This window comes from Macaca nemestrina, chromosome 13 (assembly GCF_043159975.1).
Source record: "Macaca nemestrina isolate mMacNem1 chromosome 13, mMacNem.hap1, whole genome shotgun sequence".
NCBI classification, from domain to species: Eukaryota; Metazoa; Chordata; class Mammalia; order Primates; family Cercopithecidae; genus Macaca; species Macaca nemestrina.
This window is the reverse complement of record NC_092137.1, coordinates 78206764-78229397: the sequence shown is the minus strand read 5'-3', so window position 1 is coordinate 78229397 and position 22634 is coordinate 78206764. Positions and strand designations below refer to the sequence as shown.

The window sequence follows — 22634 nt, the reverse complement described above, 5'->3', positions numbered from 1 at the left end:
GGCGGAGCTTGCAGTGAGCCAAGATCGCGCCACTGCACTCCAGCCTGGGCAACAGCGTGAGACTCCGTCTCAAAAAAAAAAAAAAAAAAAAAAAAAAAAAAAAAAAAATATTGAAATAATAGCAAGCATCTTCTCTGGCCACAATGCAGTGAAATTAGAAACCAAAAACAAGAGGAATTTTGGAAACTACACAAATAAGTGGAAATTAAATAATATGCTCCTGAATGACCAGTGAGTCAATGAAGAAATTAAGAAGGAACCTGAAAATTTTCTCAAAATAAATGATAATTGAAGCATGACATAAAGAACTTATGGGATATAGCAAAAGCAGTAGTAGGAGGAAAGTTTACAGCTATAAGTGCCTCCATCAAGGGAAAAACCTAAACTAATGATGCATCTTAAGGAACTAGAAAAGCAAGAGCATACAAAATCCAAAATTAGTAGGAAAAAAGAAATAATAAAGATCAGAGTAATAATACATGAAATTTAAATGAAAATACACAAGATTAATGAAACAACATGTTGGTCTTTTGAAGAGTTAAATAAAATTGACAAACCCTTACCCAGACTAATGAAGAAAAAAATAGAGAAGATAAAACTAATAAAATCAGAGATGAAAAAGGAGACATGACAACTACAACTGATACTACAGAAATTTAAAGAGTCATTAGTGGCTACTATGAGGAACTATATGCCAATAAATTGGAAATCTAGAAGAAATTGACAAACCCCTAGGCACATACAACCTACCGAATTGAACCAGGAAGAAATCCTGGGACCCAATAATTTCACTGCTGAATTTTACAAAACATTTAAAGAGGAACTAACAGCAATCCTACTCAATCAACTACAGATTTAAAAAATCTTAAGAAAACACACAAAAAATGAAAAAAAATTCCATGTTCCTGGATTAGAAGAATTAATATTGTTAAAATGTTCACAATGCCCAACAATTTACAGATTCAATGCAATCCCTATCAAAATACCAATGATAATTTTCACAGAAATAGAAAAAAACCCTAAAATTTATATGAAACCATAAAAGACTCAGAATAACCAAAACTATTCTGAGCAAAAAGAATAAATTTGGGGGAATCACATTACCTGACTTCAATTATACTACAGTGCTATAGTAACCAAAACAGCATGGTACTAGCATAAAAGCGGACTCAGACCAGTGGAAGAGAATAGAAAACCCAGAAACAAATCCACACATCTACAGTGATCCATGTTTAAAAAGGGTGTCAAGAACATATACTGGGGTAAAGACAGTCTCTTCAATAAATGATGCTGAGAAAACTGTATATCCATATGCAGAAGAATGAAACTAGCCCCTTGTCTCTTGTCATATGCAAAACTCAAATAAAACTAGATTGAGACTTAAATCTAAGACCCCAACCTATAAAACTACTAAAGAAAAACATTGGAGAAACTCTCCAGGACGTTTGACTGGGCATAGCTTTCTTGAGTAATAACCCCAAAGCATAAGCAACCAAAGTAAAAATGGACAAATGGGATCACACTAAGTTAAAAAGCCTTCTGCACAGCAAAGTAAACAATCAAGAAAGTGAAGAGACAATCCACATAATGGGAGAAAATGTTTCCAAGCTAACCATTTGATAAGAGGTTAATAACCAAAACATCTAATAATCTGATTTAAAATGGGCAAAAGATCTGAATAGACATTTATCAAAAGAAGACATGCAAATGGAATAAAGTTATAATCACTGATTATCAGAGAAGTGCAAACTAAACTACAATGAGATATTGTCTCACCTCGGTTAAAATGGCTTTTATTGAAAAGACAGACAATAACAAATGCTGGAAAGGTTGTGGAGAAAGGCAGCCCTCGTACATTGTTGGTGGAAATGTAAATTGGTACAACCACCATAGAAAACAGTTTGGAGGTTCTTCAAAAAACTAAAAATATAGCTACCATATGATCCAGCAATCCTACTGCTAAGTACATACCAAAAAGAAAGAAAATCAGCATATCAAACATACATCTACACTCTCATATTTGTTGCAGCACTGTTCACGATAGCAAAGATTTGGAAGAACCTAAGTGTCTGTGAATAGATGAATGAATAAAGAAAATGTGGTACATATATACAATGGAGTAGTATTCAGCCATAAGAAAGAATGAGATCCTGTCATTTTCAAAAACATGGAAGGAAGTGGAGGTCATTGTGTTAGGTGAAATAAGCCAGGCACAGAAAGACAAACATTGCATGTACTCACTTATTTGTGCAATCTAAAACTCAAAACAATTGAACTCCTTGAGATATAGTAGAAGGATGGTTATCAGAGGCTGGGAAGGGCAGTCAGGGGCAGTAAGAGGGAGGTGAGAATGGTTAATAGGTACATAAAAATGCTTAGAAAGAATGAATAAAACTTTGTATTTGATAGCACATGGTTACTATAGTCAATAGTAATTTAATTGTACATTTTAAAATAACTAATAGAGTATAATTAGTTTTTTTAAACACAGATAATAAATGTTTGAGAGGAGGATACACCATTTCCCAATATGTAATTATTATGCATTGTATGTTTGTATCAAAATATCTAATGTGCCTCATAAATATATATACCTATGATACCCACAGAGATTAAAAGTAAAACATTAGAAAAAATAAAACAAAAAAACAATTAAAAAATATATTTCTTATAGTTCTAGAGGCTGGGAAGTCCAGTATCAAGGTGGTGGCATCTTGTAAGGGCCAACTTGCTTTGTCATTCCATGGTGGAAAACCAAAGAGTAAGAGGGGACAAAAGGAAGAAGAGAAGGGGGCCAAATTTATCCTTTTATCAAGAATATACTCTTCCAAAACTCATCCACTTCTGTCCTGTAATAATGGCATTATTCCATTCATAAGGGCAGAACAGTCATTAATCACCTCTTTAAAGTTCCTACCTCTTAACACTGTTGCATTGGAGATTAAGAGGATTGGGGACACATTCAAACCACAGCAGTATTCAAGTACAATAAAAGAGGTACAAATCTATATTCATGAAAGTTTCTACTAGCTAGTAACAGTATTTACTTTAAGCAAAACAATTGTGTGTGTGTATAATTATATATATATATATATAATGTCTATGACATGTATGCGAATTATTCTTTTAAGACTTTATTCAAATCGTTAGAAAGAATAAAGACATAGTATTTTCTCGCACAACAGGGTGACTACACTCAAAAATAATTTAATTGTAAATATAAAAATAAATAGAAAATATAATTAGATTGTAACAAAAAGGATACATGCTTGAGGTGTTGGGTACTCCATTTACCCTGATATGATTATTATGCAGGCAAAACTGTATCACAGTATCTCATGTTACCCATAAACATATACAACTAGTGTGTACTCACAAAAATAAAAAATAAAAGTTAAAAAAAAATCAGGACTCCTACAGAGAACAGGTGGTCATCCTCAAAGAGAATGTGAAATATCCCCCTTAATAAGGGAATAATCCATTGATCAAAAGACAAAGAATTTCTTCAGGAAATAAGACTTGGTTAGAGTATGAATGTTTGCAAAGAGAGAATATCAGAAAGACAATGTTTTGTCTAAAGTAAAGATTTTTCTTATGAACAGTGTAGGAGTAGAAGTGGGAAGAAATAATTTAATAGCAATGTTATTTTCTTCTTGGTGATGAGAATCTTCCTTGAGAAGATCGAATAGAAGTGATGGATCTCCAACAGACTTTCTCACAGACATGCTTATGTCCTGCATCAACTTGATCATGGTAAGAAAAAGAGTTTCTATTTTTACAAAGTAAATGTTTGAGAAGGACATATTTTGCCTCTGTAGATTACTTATTATAAATGATCCTGGATTTATAGATGTATAGAACATAACTGTCTAGAGAATGGGAAGTTGTCCAGTACGCACTTTGTAGTCATACAACTAACAGAGTGTAACACTGGCAAGCCCCGAAATTGAAAAGCTTCTCTTGTGAACTATGTTTTTTGAACACATCATTCAGAAACTTAATCTGTTAATCCAATAACAAGCAGTGTTCTAATGTAAGAAAAAAAAATTATTGGGAACTGTGGTTAATAGTTGCCTGCTCCTCCAGAGCATAGATTTTGATTGGTTTTTGTTTGAATCTCTGAATTATTAATCAAGTGTGGTATCAGGTGAGAATTATCATTCCTATGAGCCTGCTTTAACAGTTTAAACCTTTGTGTTAACACAGACGGTTACAACATATTTGTTATTTTAGCATCATTGATTACCATTCACCATGCATATTCATATGGACATGGATCACGGGTAAAATACTCTTTCAATGTCCCACCCAAATCAAAATCAGAATTCCTAGATTTCAAAAATTTTGTTGCAAGATCTCAAGCAATTAATAAGCCCCATAAAGTTTTATAACTGCTATCATGGGCTGCATTTTTAAAACAACTTCAGTTGGTTTGTAATGGTTTCATCCAAAATATAGTTTGTACCAGAAATTTTATATGCCAGATACTGTAGAGTAACAGGGTTCACTAAGAGAGGAGTTTGTAATATTGTATACCCCAGGAGGTGACTGACAGTAAATGATTTTAATATAGGATAGTCACATCGAGGATTTAACTGATTTTGCAAAAAGAAGAATCTAAGCATGCCATCTAATGTTTATTTTAAACTTTTAAATACTTTAAATATTGAAAAATGACCCTTTTTTTTTAATAGAGAACTTAATGCAGATCAAAATTCCTGAATGTAGAGATTATAAATGTTTAAATTTTCTAGCTTTGGAAATAGTCTTTTACTTCTTGACATCTTTCCAAAAAATTCTATGACAGTGGCAGTATTTATCAACCTTATAAAAATCACATATTTAAAAATCTAGCGATCTCGTGCAGTATCTTACTTGAGTAGTCTCCATTTAAATGCAAATTTTAGGTTCTTTCTGTCATAAAAAGGATTTTTCAATAAAAAAGAGGTGTATGTTTTTTAATGCTAATGGACTGTTTATTCCACTACATGACTTGGCATTAATACCCAAGCACAGGAGGTTGGTCCTTGGAAGGGGATAAAAAAGATAGATGCACAGGAAAATTACATAAATCTTTTTGGGGATGGGGGGCAGATTTACTGATGACATATGAAAAAGTTTTTAAAGAGGAATTTGAAAATGGTCTCTGTTAGAAAACTTAATTCTCTTTTATAATAAAATATAAAGTAAAATAGTCTCACTGGCTGCAATTTCCTGTAGGGGAAAGGATTTGCCGTTTTATAAATCTTTTTATGACAGTGTAAAGAGATAGATACCACTGGAGTCTGCTGAGTTCAAAATTTAAGCAATGTCTTTCCTTTTTCCTAATAGCCTGTAGTTTTTAAATGAAGAGTGTTTAATAGGTATTGAATAAGTGTTTACAGCAGGTCCCTTATGCAAAAGGCACCGTGGTAGTCAGCATGACGGGATGGTCAGCTCCAGCTTTGCTTTCTCTAGTTCTATTCAGTTGAGTAAATATATGCCTCACAGATTTAGGAACTATTCCAATTCCTGCACCAATTCTAACTGAGCAGGTAATTGGAGCAGTACCTGAGTCTTCCCACTTTAAATATATTATGAGAGATATAACATAAAAATGATTACCACCAAGACAAGGCAAAAATGTCATAAGTAATCAATGTGCAGAGAAAAGACAGGAAGAAAAATTATGTTGGCTTCAGGAAACTAGTATCATTTAAATCTTGAAGAGAGGCAAAGATGTATATGAGGAAATGGTGAAAAAAGTGCATTTTCCATCTGGAAAAGTTAAACAAATAAAAAGACACTAAACTAAATATTAAAAAGTTTTACTTTGTACAGTAATTTTAAAGCAATATAAGATACTGAACCAGTAAAATAAAAGTTTGTTTGTGGTCAAATTGTGGAGGGCCTCAAGTTGCAATGGACTTCATTGTAATTTGAGGGGTAATAAATTAAAAACTATAAAAGGCTTCTATAGAGAACGTGCAGATATCAGAACTATATCACTTGGAAAACTTAGTAATTCAATCCTGATCACATTATTCAATGTATTTTTGTTCTGCTTTCTAATGTTGATAGCATTTATTATTATACAAAAAGAAGACGACTGTTTCCAACTCACTCTAGTTTCAAGAAAGCACTAAATTTAAGGCAAGGCTAAGAAAGTGATTTTGTGAGTCAAAAGCTGGATTCTGCACTGTAGTAGCCTCATGTGCTTACATTTTTTTAATACCAAGTTGACTCTCCAATAAAATGTTCCCTCCCAGTTTCCTGGTGTATAACAATGGTTTGGCTAAGGTTCTCAATTGAAAATTTCTATGGATTGGCAATTTAGATCAGCTCTGCTTTGAGTCTTCAGAACAGACCTCTCTTTCCCTTTTTATCTTTGCCTCTCTCTCTGTGTGTCTTAGATTCATTATCGCCTTCAACAGGTTGGCATAAGTACATACAATGAGACAAGGGATCTGAGAGGCAAATCATATCAGATCGACTAAGTTAAAGACTAGTTTTAGTTACAACTGAAATTCTGTAGGTAAGGTCTTCAGATTACCAAACAAAAACAAAAACAAAAACAAAAACAAAAAACCCAACAAACTGGCATTTGTATTAGGACAGAATTTGAAAATAAAACCTGAATGTCAGGAATTATTTCTAAAGCAGGATTAGTTAGGCAGAGCCAGTTGTATCTCAGGAAAAGTTAGGAGGTTTAGGTTTTCTTTCATTTCCCAATCCCTCATCTTTTCATCTCCACCCATGAAACTGTTTACTAGAGGCAGAGCAAAGGCATCTGAAAATAGAAATAATTTTATGAAGTAGCCTTATAAGTTTTCTTAAATAAGATTTTCAGTAAAATTATTATTTCATATGATGAGTGTTCACTTTTCAACTGCTCCTACAGTGATTTGTTCGTTTGATTGTTTCTTTTCTTTGATTTGTATATTTCTGTGCTATTTTCAATGAGAATCTTGAGGGGGTTAAGAGAGATGTGCTTAGCAGTATATGCACAAACAAGAGCAGAGGCTTTTGAATGGTACTTGGAGAACAATATGGAGATGTTTCAAAGGTAGCAGTATTTCAAATGGAAGAGGAAAGCAATCATGATTAAAGAATTCACTCCTTAGGTAACTATTTTTTTTTCTATTAGCATTAACAATGCTTTTGAAATTAGAGCCAACATTTTGGGGAAAAAAATTAATGGAAGATCAGGAGTAGAGGGATACTAAGGGTCATTTGAGGGCTTGGAAAAAAATACTTATTGTGATACAGGAAAAAAAAAAAGCTTCCATGTCTAAGAGGAGGTAAGAATAGTACTCATAAAAGTTCCTGTTTGTATTAGTCAGGGTTTTCTAGAGGTACAGAACTAGGAGCATATATGCATATATGAAAGGGAGTTTATTAAGGAAAATTAACTCACACAATCATAAGGTAAAGTCCCACAATAGGCCGTCTGCAAGCTGAGGAGCAAGGAAGCCCGTGGTGGATCAGTCTGAGTCCCAAAACCTCAAAAGTAGGGAGGTCAACAGTGTAACCTTTAGTCTATGGCCAAAGGTCTGAGAGCCCTTGGCAAACCAGTGGTGTAAGTCCAAGAGTCCCAAAGCTGAAGAATTTAAGTCTGATGTTCGAGGGCAGGAAGCATCCAGTATGGGAGAAAGATGAAGGCCGGAAGACTCAGCAAGGCTAGTCCTTCCATTTTCTTCCACCTGCTTTCTCCTAGCAGCACTGGCACCTGGTTAGATGGTGCCCACCCAGAGTGAAGGGGGTCTGCCTTTCCCAGTCCACTGACTCAAAGTTAATCTTCTTTGGCAACACCCCCATAGACATACCCAGGAACGAAACTTTGCACCCTTCAAGCCTATCAAGTTGACACTTAATATTAACCATCACACTGTTGAAGGCGCAAAGGCAGGAAAGATGTTGCTAAGACTCATTCTTCATAAGTCATCATTAGAGAATATTTTACTTACATAATTCAGAGATTTAAAGGTAAAGTGTAGCCCTCAGATCTTAAATTCATAACACCAATCCTGGGAAACTAGAAGATTAAAAAAGAGAGGGTACTCAAAACAGGTATTGCTGCTGAAAATTCTACAATGCCTACGTTGGGTAGTAAAATTGTATTCTAACACAAGACATCAAACTAATGAGAACAACCTTGCAGAACACCAATTAAAGAATTTTTGTCCAAGCCATAAAAGACTAATTTTTCTGGAGTAAATTTGTGTGAGCGCACTATGCATTTACTTTGTTGACAAACTAAATTTAGCAGCAAAGATAGCAATCTCTTAGAATTTTAGCTGTACAGATGACATGAAGGAAATCTGAAAATGGTAAGACATTACCATATAGAAGCTTGGCTGGCTGGGAGCAGTGGCTTACACCTGTAATTCCAGCACTTTGGGAGGCTAAGGTGAGAGGATCATGGAGCCTGGGGATTTCAGACAACTCTGTACAACAGAGCAAGGCCCAGCCTCTACTAAAAACAAAAAAAATTACCTGGACATTGTGGAACATACCTGTTGTCCCAGCTACTTGGTAAGCCGAAGCAGGAGTATCACTTGAGCCAAGGACTTCAAAGATGCAGTGAGCTATGATTGTACCACTGCACTCCACCTAGGCAACAGAATGAACCCTGTCTCAAAAAGAAAAAAGAAAAGAAGGCAGGCAGGAAAAGAAAGAAAGAAAGAAAGAAAGAAAGAAAGAAAGAAAGAAAGAAAGAAAGAAAGAAAGAAAGAAAGAAAGAAAGAAAGAAAGAAAGAAAGAAAGAAAGAGAGAGAGAGAAAGGAAGGAAGGAAGGAAGGAAGGAAGGAAGGAAGGAAGGAAGGAAGGAAGAAAGAAAGAAAAAGAAAGAAAGAAAGAAAGAAAGAAAGAAAGAAAGAAAGAAAGAAAGAAAGAAAGAAAGAAAGAAAGAAGAGAGGGAAGGAAGGAAGGAGGGAGGGAAGAAGGAAGGAAAGAAAGAAAGGAAGGAAGGAAGGAAGGAAGGAAGGAAGGAAGGAAGAAAGAAAGAAAGAAAGAAAGAAAGAAAGAAAGAAAGAAAGAAAGAAAGAAAGAAAGAAAAGGAGGGAGGGGAGGAAGGATGGAAGGGAGGGGACAGGGAGGAAAGAAGGAAAGGTGGAAAGAAAATAAAGAAGAAAGAAAGAAGAGAGGGAGGGAGGGAGGAAGGAAGGAAGGAAAGAAGGGAGGGAGGGAGAAAGAAAAGAAAGAAAAGAAGAAAGAGAAAGAAAGAGAGGAAGGAAGGAAAGAAGGAAGGGGAGGGAGGGAAGGAAGGAAGGAAGGAAGGAAGGAAGGAAGGAAGGAAGGAAGGAAGGAAGGAAGGAGTTGGCTATATCTTTTAAGTACAGATGCAGATTGTAACCACTTTTATATTTCTTTTGCCACTTCTACTGAAAGGAAGAGGAGGAAACTAAGGGAACTTGGATAGGTAACCTAAGTTTTTTACTTACTTATTTGCGAAAATTCACACAGACTATGAGTACTTACTTTGCTCCTTATTTTTGCAAAGTATATTCTCATGTTGGAAAAAAATAAACACAAAGGTAGTTCTAATAATTATTCTCATGACCATTATTACTATATATTCCATTCAGATTTCTTAGACTATTTAGTCTTAGATTTTCTATCCTATTTCTATTTTTTAAAAGTCTCTTGAACTTCATTTTCTTCTAAGTTTATTGGTTTCTATGGTACTGAGTATTATACTGTGATTATTTCAGTTGAAACATATTCACTTTAAATGTTTTGCTCTAATTTTTAGTACAAACCTATTTACAAGGAGTTTGGCTCTACTTCACCTTCAGAATAAATAATACTACCATCTTGATTTCTTCACTAAACAGTGCCACTTAAAACTAAAATATTTTTCAGTCATAATATTGAGGGCTTGTGGAAAAGAATACTTTCAGTTTCCACTACATCTGGAGTACTGTGTGAATGGAATCATACAGATTATAAAGTATGGTATTGGAATTAATTTTATTACACCAGCACTCAATTTTAACTTGAGAACACTCTGTGTTATGTAGGGGAAAAGGTCAGTCTATGCAAAGTCTATAAATGAATATAAAAATATGAGAGAATAAAACAGCTCCAAAATTATTGTGTGCATCAAGTTAATATGTTTCCTATTGAAGAAGATGCTAAGTAAAATTGCTGAGTAGCTCCTCAAAAGAAAATAATAATCTGCTCATCATCTTGTTCAGTCTTCCAAAAGAAAATTATCATTAAAACAATAATGAGGTTATTACTTTCATATGCCTTGAAATAAAATAATTAACATACCTGTTAAATTGTAATAAAATATTTTTAAAAAAATCTTAAACTTGGTATATAAAAACAAAATAGCAATGTTTTATTATCTGTGTTTTTTAACTAGAATATTACTGGGAAAGACAGGCAATTATTGTTTCATTGCATTTTCTCATGCCTGATTAAGGAAGAATTGCATTTTACACGTAACTGAAAAACAAAATCAATTACACATAACAAAGTCCAAAGCAACAGAATGTTAAAAGAGTCACTTCTACATATTGTATCTTTTATTAAATTAGAGGTTAACATATAAATATTGGTATATATAGGTATATTTGGCTCTATAAACAGATCTCCATTTTGCATTACCCCAGATGAACTCAGCCTTACCTGACCTCTGGTCTATGCTACTTGCTTTGGTGCTGGGTTAGAGGTCATTCCCAAGGTCATAATGGCCTTTGCTGATGTGATTCAGCATGAAAATGAGAATGTCACTAGTGAGCAGACCATGTCGTTCATCTGAAAAAGAAGATGCATCCGTAATGCGTCTCCTTCTGTTTTCCTTCTTCACTTTCCCCAAGCTTCCACTACTTTTGTTTTTCCCTCAGTCTGTCTTCCCAGGATTGTACCTTCTAATAAAGTGTTAGTTTCAAAATTTACCTCATGATTTGTTTCCTGGGAAACGCTTTAAAGAAAAACTGCATAATCTACTATTTTCCCTTAAATATCTTCTTGACAGGAAATGCAAAGTGTCTATAAAATGCTTTATCATTTCATAGCACTAAATTACAATTTTTAAAATAATTTTGGCACCTTTGTTTATATCACCTGTGAGGGATTAAAAAAAGGTAGAGCAGTATCAGCCTGTGAGTGAGACACTTTCTAAAGAATTTCATTCTATCTTGACTTGAATATATAAGTAAACAGCATTTTGAGATGGTTTGCTTTTATATACAGGAGAGATAGCTTTGTACTGCCCAGTACTGAAATTTCAGAGAAACTTTCTTCTTTTTTTTTTTTTTTTTTTTTTTGAGACGGAGTCCTGCTCTGTCCCCCAGGCTGGAGTGCAACACGCAATCTCAGCTCACTTCAATCTCTGCCTCCTGGGTTCAAGCAATTCTCTGCCTCAGCCTCCCGAGTAGCTGGGATTACAGGTGCCCACCACCACACCTGGCCAATTCCTGTAGTTTTAGTGGAGACGGGGTTTCACCATCTTGAACAGACTGGTCTTGAACTCTTGACCTTGTGATCCACCTACCTCGGCCTCTCAAAATGCTGGGATTGCAGACATGATCCACCATGCCCAGCCAAATATTTTAATTCTCAATTATTATTTAAACTCTGATCTTCTAGTGAAAGTTGTTGAGTGAAGAACAATTAAACATTTAATTTTTTGAGTGATTTTAAGAGAATGTAAAAAACAAAAACAAAAACAAAAACACCCTCTCTTATGTTGAGAGGTGAAGCCGGCTGGGCTTCTGGGTCGGTTGGGGACTTGGAGAACTTATCTGTCTAGCTAAAGGATTGTAAGCACACCAGTCAGCGCTCTGTACAATGGACCAATCAGCAGGACATGGGCGAGGCCAAATAAGGGAATAAAAGCTGGCGAAGCTTTGTTTTTTGCTCTTCATAATAAATCTTGCTGCTGCTCACTCTTTGGGTACACACTGCCTTTATGAGCTGTAACACTCACAGCAAGGGTCTGCGGCTTCACTCCTGAAGTCAGCGAGACCACGAACCCACCAGAAGGAACCAACAACTCCGGACACATCTGAACATTTGAAGGAACAAACTCCGGACACGCCATCTTTCAGAACTGTAACACTCACCGCGAGGGTCCACGGCTTCATTCTTGAAGTCAGTGAGACCAAGAACCCACCGGAAGGAACCAATTCTGGACACTATATGAGATAAAAACATGGCAGAATTTCATGTGCTACCACACCCTTGACATTATCTGAAAACAGAGCATGTCAAAACTAAAACAAACAAACAAACAAAAATAATGAAGAAAAAAGAAAAGAAACAATAAATACAAGTGCCAAATTCTCAGGTGCTTTCAACAGCTGTTACCAGTCAAAAAGCTTAGTCTCAGAACAAGAAAAACTGAGGACAGAAAATTGGAACATTAGGGAAGAGGCCTGAGTGTGAGATGCAACACACACCGGAAAGACAGATGACGCCCTGAATAAGAAAATCCTAAAAACAGTAACCAGGTATATTTGATTTAATCACAATAAAGCTGATTTAAAAGAATAAGCACAATTTAGGGGGATAGACTCAATCCATGTAGTCTGGAGGTATCAAAAACCAAGAGGAAGGAAGGAGTGTCATTGGCCTGTGGATGACGAAGAAAGGAATAGGGAGATTTAGGCCACTGGAAGACATATTAAGACCACAGAGTTAGAGGATCTGCAGCTTCCTACTTACTATACAAAAAAAGCAAATAAACCCTGCTAAAGTACATGGACTTTGCTAGACTGACAGAAGAGTATCAGCAATTGTTTAAAACAGTTCATTATATTAAAAATTAACAAAACCAAAGTCAAGTCCTGCAGAGAACTGTTGCAGAAAAGCAGGAAAAATAAGTTAAAATAAGAAGAAATAATCATAAAACAGAAGAAAACTGTAATCTACATTTTAAACAGTTAAATATACTCAAAAATATATTAGAATATGGAAAATGACTTTCAAACAGAAATTCCAACACGCACACACACACGCACACACACGCACACACACACACAAACACACACACAAACACACACATCAGGAAAAATACAGAAGAGCTGAACTCAGGAATAAAACCAATGAAAAAAGACAAAATAATCTCAGAATTGAAAGAATAACTTACAAGCTTCCCAGGGGAGAATCTAACTAAATTAAACTTAATAATGGGCATAGAAGACAATTAAGCAAACCAAGAATAGAAGATGACATAAAGAAAGAAGAAAAAAGGATCAGCAGAGAAAATATTGAAGAAGAAGTCAAAGAAGAGATAATATCTGTCTTACGGAATTTTTTGATAATGAAAAAGAGAACAATGGAACAAAGCTAGTATTTAAAACTATATTCTAAGAACATATACCAGAAATAGAAAAATATTAACATGTACAAATTGAAAGGGCTCAGTGGATAGTTGGAAAAATTACAAGTGTGAGAATAAATACAATTTAAAAGCTGTTGTAGGCCCCTAAAACACTTTAAGCCTTGAGAGAGTAGTAACTGTAATCTCAGTCATATTTGGTTACAACTTCTGTTCTTAGATTATAGATTAACTAACTTTCTCATTTTTCTTGTTCTGGGCAATAACTAGAGAGAAGCAAATGATGTCAGGGGCAACAACCTGCCTTTTTAATCAATGGCCCTTTTTATGTATGTTAATTCCCCTTTGTTGTCCTGCTTTGCTTAGATCAGATGACAGAAAACCTATGACTAAGAAAAATTGCTGAATGTACCCTTTCCAGAAAGAAACACTGCCTGTAACCAATCAAGTTACTATAATTATGTGTTAACCTTGTGTGAATAATACTGTAATCCTGCGAAAAATTCCTTATCTCTACCTATATAAATGAAATCTTAACTGGAACTCTGACTCCATTCCTTTAGATCTGACATTTCTGGGTGGTCCATCTTTGCAATTTGCACATTAATAAACTTTAAAAATTAGATTCTGACTTCATTATTGTACGTTGACACCAAGAGTGATGAGCTCCAAAAACTATCATAGTAAAACTATTAGATTTCAAAGATGAGAATAAGATCCTAAGAACTTGAGGCAAAAAGACCAAATAACTAACAATGGCAAAAAAATTTACACTAGCATGCTTTTCAAAACACCCAAGCAAGGTAGCGTTTTTTTTAAGTCACTGAAAAAAATGTCAACCAATTTAAAATTTTTTAAAAAAATTTTCTTAGAGACAGAGTGTCACTCTGTCATCCAGGCTGGAGTGCATTGGCACAATCATAGCTCACTAACTGTGAATTCCTGTTCTTAAGCTATCCTCCCTCTTCAGGATCCCAAGTGGTTGGGACTACATGTGTACACTACCATGACTGCCTATTTTGTGAAATATATTTTATAGAGATGGGGTCTTGCTGTGTTGCCCAGGCTGCTCTGGAACTTCTGGTCTCAAGTGATACTCCTGCTTCAGCTTCCCAAAGTGCTGAGATTACAGGCAAGAGTCACAGTGTGTGGTCAAAAATTTGTTATTGTTCATATATTAGATTTCAAAAAAAAATGTTTCATAAGGTAAAAATAAGTATTTACAACAATAATTTCTGGTAACAATGCAAACTAGAATTAAATAATAATAGCAACAACAATAATACAAAAAGATCTATTCATTTTGAAATAAGAAAATAAATTCTAAACTACTTTAAATCAACTTCTACTTGAAAAAGGGAATACAAACTGAAATTATACACATAAAACTAAGAACATAAAAATATTACATAACTGAATCTATGAAAAGCATTCATGATAATCAAATTTATTGAACTAAACATTTATATTGATAAAAAAGAATAAAATTTAAATAATTATATTCTTAGTTCTGAACACCAGAACATAACTACAAATTAAGTCAAAGAGAGCACAAAAAAAGAAATAATAAAGAAGCAGATATTAAAAAGGCAGATAATTTATTTTATTTATTTATTTATTTATTTTATTATACTTTAAGTTCTGGGACACATGTGCAGAATGTGCAGGTTTGTTACGTAGGTATACACGTGCCATGGTGGTTTGCTGCACTCATCAATTTATCATCTGCATTTGATACTTCTCCGTAGCTCCGCATCCCCCGACAGGCCCCAGTGTGTGATATTCCCCTCCCTGTGGCCGTGTGTTCTCATTATTCAACTTTCTCTTATGAGTGAGAATATGCAGTGTTTGGTTTTCTGTTCTCTGTTAGTTTGTGAAAATGATGGTTTCCAGCTTCATCCATGTCCCTGCAAAGGACATGAACTCATCCTTTGTTATGGCTACATAGTATTCCATGTTGTATATGTGCCACATTTTCTTTATCCAGTTTATCATTGATGGGCATTTGAGTTGGTTCCAAGTCTTTGCTATTATGAATAGTGCTGCAATAAACATATGTGTGCATGTGTCTTTATAGTAGGATGATTTATAAACCTTTGGGTGTATACCCCTTAATGGGATTGCTGGGTCAAATGGTATTTCTGGTTCTAGATCTTTGAAGAATCGCCACACTGTCTTCCACAATGCTTGAACTAATTTACATTCCCACCAACAGTGTAAAAGCATTCTGATTTCTCCACATCCTCTCTAACATCTCTTTTTTCCTGAATTTTTAATGATCACCATTCTAACTGGAGTGAGATGGTATCTTGTTGTGGTTTTGATTTGCATTTCTCTAATGACCAATGATGATGAGCTTGTTTTCATGTTTGTTGGCTGTATAAATGTCTTCTTTTAAGAAGTGTCTGTTCATATCCTTCACCCACTTTTTGATGAGGTTGTTTTTTTCTTGTAAATTCGTGAAAGTTCCTTGTAGATTCTGGATATTAGCCCTTTGTCAGATGGATAGATTGCAAAAATATTCCCTCATTCTGTAGGTTGCCTGTTCACTCTGATGATAGTTTCTTTTGCTGTGCAGAAGCTCTTTAGTTTAATGAGATCCCATTTGTCAATTTTGGCTTTTGTTGGCATTGCTTTTGGTGTTTTAGTCATGGAGTCTTTGCCTATGCCTATGTCCTGAGTGGTGTTTCCTAGGTTTTCCTCTAGGGATTTTTTTTGGTTTTAGGTCTTACATTTAAGTCTCTAATCCATCTTGAGTTAATTTTTGTATAAGATGTAAGGAAGGGGTCCAGTTTCAGTTTTTTGTATAAGGTGTAAGGAAAGGGGTCCAGTTTCAGTTTTCTGCATATGGCTATGCAGTTTTCCCAACACCATTTATTAAATAGGGAATCCTTTCTCCATTGCTTGTTTTTGTCAGGTTTGTCAAAGATTAGATGGTTGTGGATGTGTGGCATTATTTATGAGGCCTCTGTTCTGTTCCGTTGGTCTATATATCTGTTTTGATACCAGTACCATGCTGTTTTGGTTACTGTAGCCTTGTAGTATAGTTTGAAGTCAGGTAGTGTGATGGTTCCAGCTTTGTTCTTTTTGCTTAGGATTGTCTTGGCTCTACAGTATCTTTTTTGGTTCCACATGAAATTGAAAGTAGTTTTTTCTAATTCTCTGAAGAAAGTCAATGGTAGTTTAATGGAAGTAGCATTGAATCTATAAATTACTTTGGGCAGTATGGCTATTTTCAAGATACTGATTTTTCCTATCCATGAGCATGGGATGTTTTTCCATTTGTTGTGTCCTCTCTTATTTCCATGAGCGTTGGTTTGCAGTTCCCCTTGAAAAGGTCCTTCACATCCCTTTCACATTGATATTGTATCCTGAGACTTTGCTGAAGTTGCTTATCAGATTAAGGAGTTTTGGGGCTGAGATGATGGGGTTTTCTAAATACACAATCATGTCATCTGCAAATAGAGACAATTTGACTTCTCTTCCCTTTTGAATACACTTTATTTCTTTCTCTTGCCTGATTGCCCTGGCCAGAATTTCCAATACTCTGTTGAATAGGATTGGTGAGAGAAGGCATCCTGGTCTTCTGCCGATTTGCAAAGGGATTACTTCCAGCAGAGAATTTAAAATAAAAGATCTAATAAATTCAATCCCAGGTTTAGTTAAGAAAATAGCTATAGCTATAAGCTATAAGCCAATAGCTAACTTTATCAGGAAGACAAAGCAGAAACAAAAATATATACAGTAAAAAAATAACAAGAGGAAATAATAATTAAAAAGAAGAAATCATAAAGAGATTAATATGTAGACTTTCATGCAAATATATTTGAGAATCTAAATAAAATCGATAATTTCTGCAGGAAATTCAGGTTACCCAAATTGACCCTATTGGAGTTAAAAAGCTTAAACATACAAATTCTCATAGCGTATGCAAAGATACTAAGAACTACCCTTCCCCAAATTGAACTAGGTCCAGATATTTGAGAGTGTAATTCTATCAATTCTTCAAAGACCAGATAGTCCTAATGCTTTATTGTTCATTGCAGGCTATTGAAAAGGAACAAAATCTTTCTAATCATTCTTGAGATTCAAGGATAAATACAATTCGAAGAAGAAAACTTCAGACCAATTTCACTAATAAATATTAACAGAGAAATTCTAAAGAAAATATTAAGAACAGAATCTGACACCACATTAAGAAATGAATACATGATAACCAAGTGAGATTTATAAAAGGACTGCAATGTTACCTTGGTTTTAGAAAATCCAATAACAACACACACATTATGAATATACCTAAGGGAAAATATGATTATTTTTCTACATGCCAAAAAAGCCTATAACCAAATTCAACACCCATTCTTAATAAAAAAAACATTCATTAAACAGGAATTAAAAGTTACATTCTTAACATGATAAAAATACATTTACTTTTGTCCTAAAGCCATTGTCTTATGTTATGAGGAAACACTGGAGGTATTTTTGATAAAATTAGGAATGCAGCCAGGATGTCCACTATTTCTGGCACTATTCAATATTGTGCTAAAGGTATTTGCCAGTGCAACTCAAACACAGAAATCAATGAGATGCATAAGAATGGGTAAAGAGGAAACAAACTTATTTCTAATTGCAGGAGGTAGAAAGAAATTATTTAGGCAGGTAGTGAGGGCAAAAGAGTCCTCAGAAGAACTTCCCTCCGAACAAAGCAGTCCAAGAAATTGTTATTTTTTTTTTTTTTTTTTTTTTTTTTTTGAGACGGAGTCTCGCTCTGTCGCCCAGGCTGGAGTGCAGTGGCCGGATCTCAGCTCACTGCAAGCTCCGCCTCCCGGGTTCACGCCATTCTCCTGCCTCAGCCTCCCGAGTAGCTGGGACTACAGGCGCCCGCCACCTCGCCCGGCTAGTTTTTTGTATTTTTTAGTAGAGACGGGGTTTCACCATGTTAGCCAGGATGGTCTCGATCTCCTTGTGATCCGCCCGTCTCGGCCTCCCAAAGTGCTGGGATTACAGGCTTGAGCCACCGCACCCGGCGTTATTTTTTTTTTCTAACAAAGAGCAGCCTGAAAAATTGAGCTGCAAAGATAAATAAGAAAGCTGGAAGCTTGCATGGGCGAATGCTGGCAGCTGTGCCAATAGAAAAGGACTGCTTGAGGGCCCGGCATCATGTCCACCATAGAAATTTCATCTTACTTTTTTTTTTTTTTTTGAGATGGAGTCTCACTCTGTCGCTCTAGCTGGAGTGTGGCGGTCAATCTCGGGTCATTGCAACCTGCACCTCCCAGGTTCAAGTGATTTTCCTGCCTCAGGCTCCCGAGTAGCTGGGATTACAGGTGTGTGCCGCCACACTCGGCTAAGTTTTGTATTTTTAGTAGAGACAGGGTTTCACCATGTTGACCAGGCTGGTGTCGAACTCCTGACCTCAAGTGACCCGCCTGCCTTGGCCTCCCAGAGTGCTGGGATTACAGGTGTGAGCCACTGTGTCTGGACCCATCTTCCCTTTTTGTTTGCATGTGTACAGTAAGAAAGAAACGGGCAACATGGAGCAGCTCAGGCTGAAATCTCGCCTGCATAATAAAAGACTGGGGTGGGGGCTGCCAGAGATTCATGCCCTATGCAAATGGCACACCTGGTCCTAAGCAGTTTTTCATGCCCTATGTAGATCAGACACAACCTTGACATCAACTCATCTATAAAACCCCCTGCATTTTGCTAAAGATTGGCAACCCGTTTTTCCGGGACCCCTCTCTGTAGGAAATAGCTATTCTCTTCCTTTTGCCTATTAAATTTCTGCTCTTAACCTCACTGTTTGTGTGTCTGTGTCCTTGATCTCCTTGGCTGTGAGACAAACCTCAGGTGTGTCCCCAGACAATGAGGCTGCATCAGTAGTATACCTGGAAAATCCTAGAAAACCATTAATATAACTAACTCAATGAAAGTATTCAGTGAAGCATGATATGAAATTAGCATACAAAAATTAACAGCCTTCATACATACAAATAAAAAAACAGAACTGTTGACGAAAAGAGTCAAACTCTGAAGTTTGAAGAGATTTATTCTGAGCCAAATATGAGTGACCATGGCCCGTGACACAGCCCTCAGGAGGTCCTGAGGAAATTTGCCCAAGGTGGTCGGGGTACAGCTTGGTTTTATTTTTTTGAATTGATCATCTATTTTATGGAAAGCAGAAAATGTGGAAGGTATATTTTCTCAAAATGTATTTTGAATTTCTGCTACGGTTGCAGCTTTCTATTTCTTATGACTTTTTTTTTTTTTTTAAGTTCTAGGGTACATGTGCACGACGTGCAGTTTTGTTACATATGTATACATGTGGCATGTTGGTGTGCTGCACCCATTAACTCCATTAACTTGTCATTTACATTAGGTATATCTCCTAATGCTATCCCTCCCCCATCTCCCCACCCCACGACAGGCCCCGGTGTGTGGTGTTCTCCACCCTGTGCCCAAGTGGAACTGAACAATGAAATCAGCTTGGTTTTATATATTTTAGGAAGGCATGAGTCATTGTTGGGGAAACCTGCCCCCCACCGCCCGGTGGGTACCCCGAGTCCGGCGCAGACAAAGGAGTTAGAAAGAGACAGAATAATTGTTTAAAAGGCGGGTCCAGGGGACTGGAGCATCGCAGGCTTGTTCACAGCCCAGAGCTCTCGGGTTCCGCCCAATTTATTGGTTTACAAGCTCCTTGTTCTTAGGACAGAACAAGGGGTAGGAAGGGATGAGGAAAAGGATTAATCAGTGAAGGAGGGAGAACTCATGAGTCATTCGATAAGATGTATAGCAGTGGTGGTTTCTGTGAATTTCCTTGAGCAAAGGCATGTGTCTAAACTACTTAAGATCTTTAACTTATTGGAGCTGAAACAGGTGGGAGTGGGTTTCAGGAGGAGCCAAGATGTTTGATTATACTCCACTGCTTCAAGGGAGTGTTACCTCCCTGATCCACCTGTGGCATGCCACTGAGCGGTTATGCTCTCGGGGCATAAAGACATGAAGGCAATAAAGAGACTTTTCTCCTCAGAGGTCGCCCATGGCTCCCACGGGTGTCTCACACAGGGGAGACCAACTCATCTGGCACCCCAGAAACTCTCTTTCCCACAAGCTTTCAAGCAAATACATTTAAGAAATACATTGGTCTGGTTTAGAAAGGTGAGACAACTCAAAGCCGGGGCTTCTGGGCTATAGGTCAATTTAAACATTTTCTGGTCAACAATTGGTTGAGTTTATCTGAAGACCTGGGATCAATAGAAAGGGAATGTTCAGGTAAAGATAAAGGATTGTGGAGACCAAGTTTTATTGTGCCGAGGAAGCTCTCAGCCGACTTCAGAGAGAGCAGGTTTTAAAATGTTTTATATCAGACTTAAAAGGTTGCCTGGCTTTTAGCTGATTATCTCCTGGATCTGGAAAGGAAGGAAGGAAAATAAAGGGGAATGAGGATTCTCTACAGAATGTGCATTTTTGCCACAAGAGACTTTGCAGGGCAATTTCAAGGTATGTCAAGGAAATATATTTTGAAGTAAAACATTTCGATTTTATTCCTTGTTATGCCAGAGACAGACTGGAAAGTAAGTCACAATGTACAGGGTTAAATAAAACCCATCTGATGAAAAAGTAGGGCACGACTCTCCAGACCCCTTAGATAGAAATTTGGGCAAGATAAAAAATCAGATCTTAGTCCTCAGAACATAGTAATACATAGAATCCTATTTATAGCAACAAAGAACACTAAATACTTAGGAATAAAGTTAACAAGAAAATGTGTCAAACCTCTCTTTGAGAAATTTAAAAATGCTACAGATCCTAAAGACATAAAAATACACTTGAAGAAATCAAAAGATCTTAGGTAGGTTCATATGTAAAGTGACATATCATAGAGATTTCAGTTTCAAGTTAATTTATAAATTCTATGAAATTTCAATAAAATAGAATAAACTATTTTATATTGTTAGAACTAAGTTGACATAGAAGTTTATATGGAGGGAAAAAAAAATGCAAGAATTGCCAAGATATTACTGAAAAAGATAAACTACAAAGATTGACTAAGCCCTACCAGCCATTAAAACACACTATAAAGCCTCTGTAATTAAAACGACATGTTCATGGAATAAACAGACAGTATAATAGTGTTACCGAAACACCAGATATTCGATCCAGGTACTGCTGCTTGCGGAACAGAAAGCCAATGACTGTGATGATGAGTATTGCCCAGAAAGAAGGCTTTAATCCGGTGCTGCAGCTGAGGACATAAGAGCTCAGCCTCAAACCCCTCTATGACCGAATAAACTTAAGGGTTCATATAGCAGGGAAGAAATGTAACTACGTGTGAGAAAACAGAAACTTGAGGGGTAAGGAAGCTGAGGAGAGCAAAACCACCTGGTGATTGAACAAGTCCCAGAGGCAAAAACTTCTTATCTGAGCAATTTAGAAGGGAGCAAAGACCACCAGGTGACCATCTAAAAGGCCATCTGGGCTGGGTGTGGTGGCTTACGCCTATAATCTCAACACTTTAGGAGGCCAAAGAGGGTGGATCACCTAAGGTCAGGAGTTCGAGACGAGCCTGGCCAACGTGGTGAACCCCGTCTTTACTAAAAATATAAGAATTAGCCAGGCATGGTGGCGGGTGCCTGTAATCTCAGCTACTTGGGAGTCTAAGGCAGGAGATTTGCTGGCACCTGGGAAGTGGAGGCTGCAGTGAGCCAAGATCATGCCATTGCACTCCAAACAGGGGGCCTACAACAGCAAGACTCAGTCTCAAAAAAGAAAAAAAAAAAAAAAAAAAAGGCCATCCGGAGGCCAAACTCCTTATCTGGGGAATTTAGAGGTAGTCAGACTTCCCTGGTATCTAAGCCGACATCTCATTCTGGGCCTCTTTCAACTTTGATAAGTAACTAAAATTTCTATACATACTGAAACTAATTTTACAATCCTAAACTCCTGCCATAAGGTCCATAAATGCTCCTAAGGAAAATCCACCAAGGCGTGCTCAGTACTCTTGCTGAGGCTCCCCACTGCACCCTTTTGCACCATTATTCCTTTCTAATAAACCTTCCTTTTTCAAACCTATACTGTTGTCAGAAAATTCCTTTTATCAATCTGTGAGTTGACCACTTCCCGGTGCCAGGGCTCTGACACCTCGCCCAGCAGAAGCAATCATCATGAATGAGGGACCTGAAATCTCGTTGTCTGAATGCGATGATCTGGTGAGTTTCAGTTCTTTGATACTTTTTAAGAGACCTGGGGGTCCTTTCCTGAGGAAGGCACTCAGATAAAACAAATGTAGGTTTTAAGCATTAAGACCAGAAGGGTCAATTTTTATGTTTATCCAAAAAAAACTATCTATGGGACTATTGGG

At 36.5% G+C, this 22634-nt stretch overlaps 2 long non-coding RNA genes across 4 annotated transcripts in view; one reads left to right on the top strand and one right to left on the bottom strand.

Annotated features, from left to right (window-relative positions):
• LOC139357911 (uncharacterized) overlaps positions 1–10835 on the bottom strand; it is a 32096-nt gene extending 21261 nt beyond the window's left edge. For 2 of the 3 annotated variants that reach the window (XR_011611944.1, XR_011611943.1), the window contains exons 1-3: positions 10618–10835; positions 8496–8611; positions 7947–8014 (exon numbers count right to left, since the gene is read on the bottom strand). This is a non-coding gene — a long non-coding RNA (uncharacterized lncRNA). The remainder of the gene's footprint in view (positions 1–7946; positions 8015–8495; positions 8612–10617) is intronic. The other variant, XR_011611945.1, reaches the window with a different exon arrangement.
• LOC139357912 (uncharacterized) overlaps positions 1–22634 on the top strand; it is a 559919-nt gene that overhangs the window by 484480 nt on the left and 52805 nt on the right. The window lies entirely within an intron of this gene.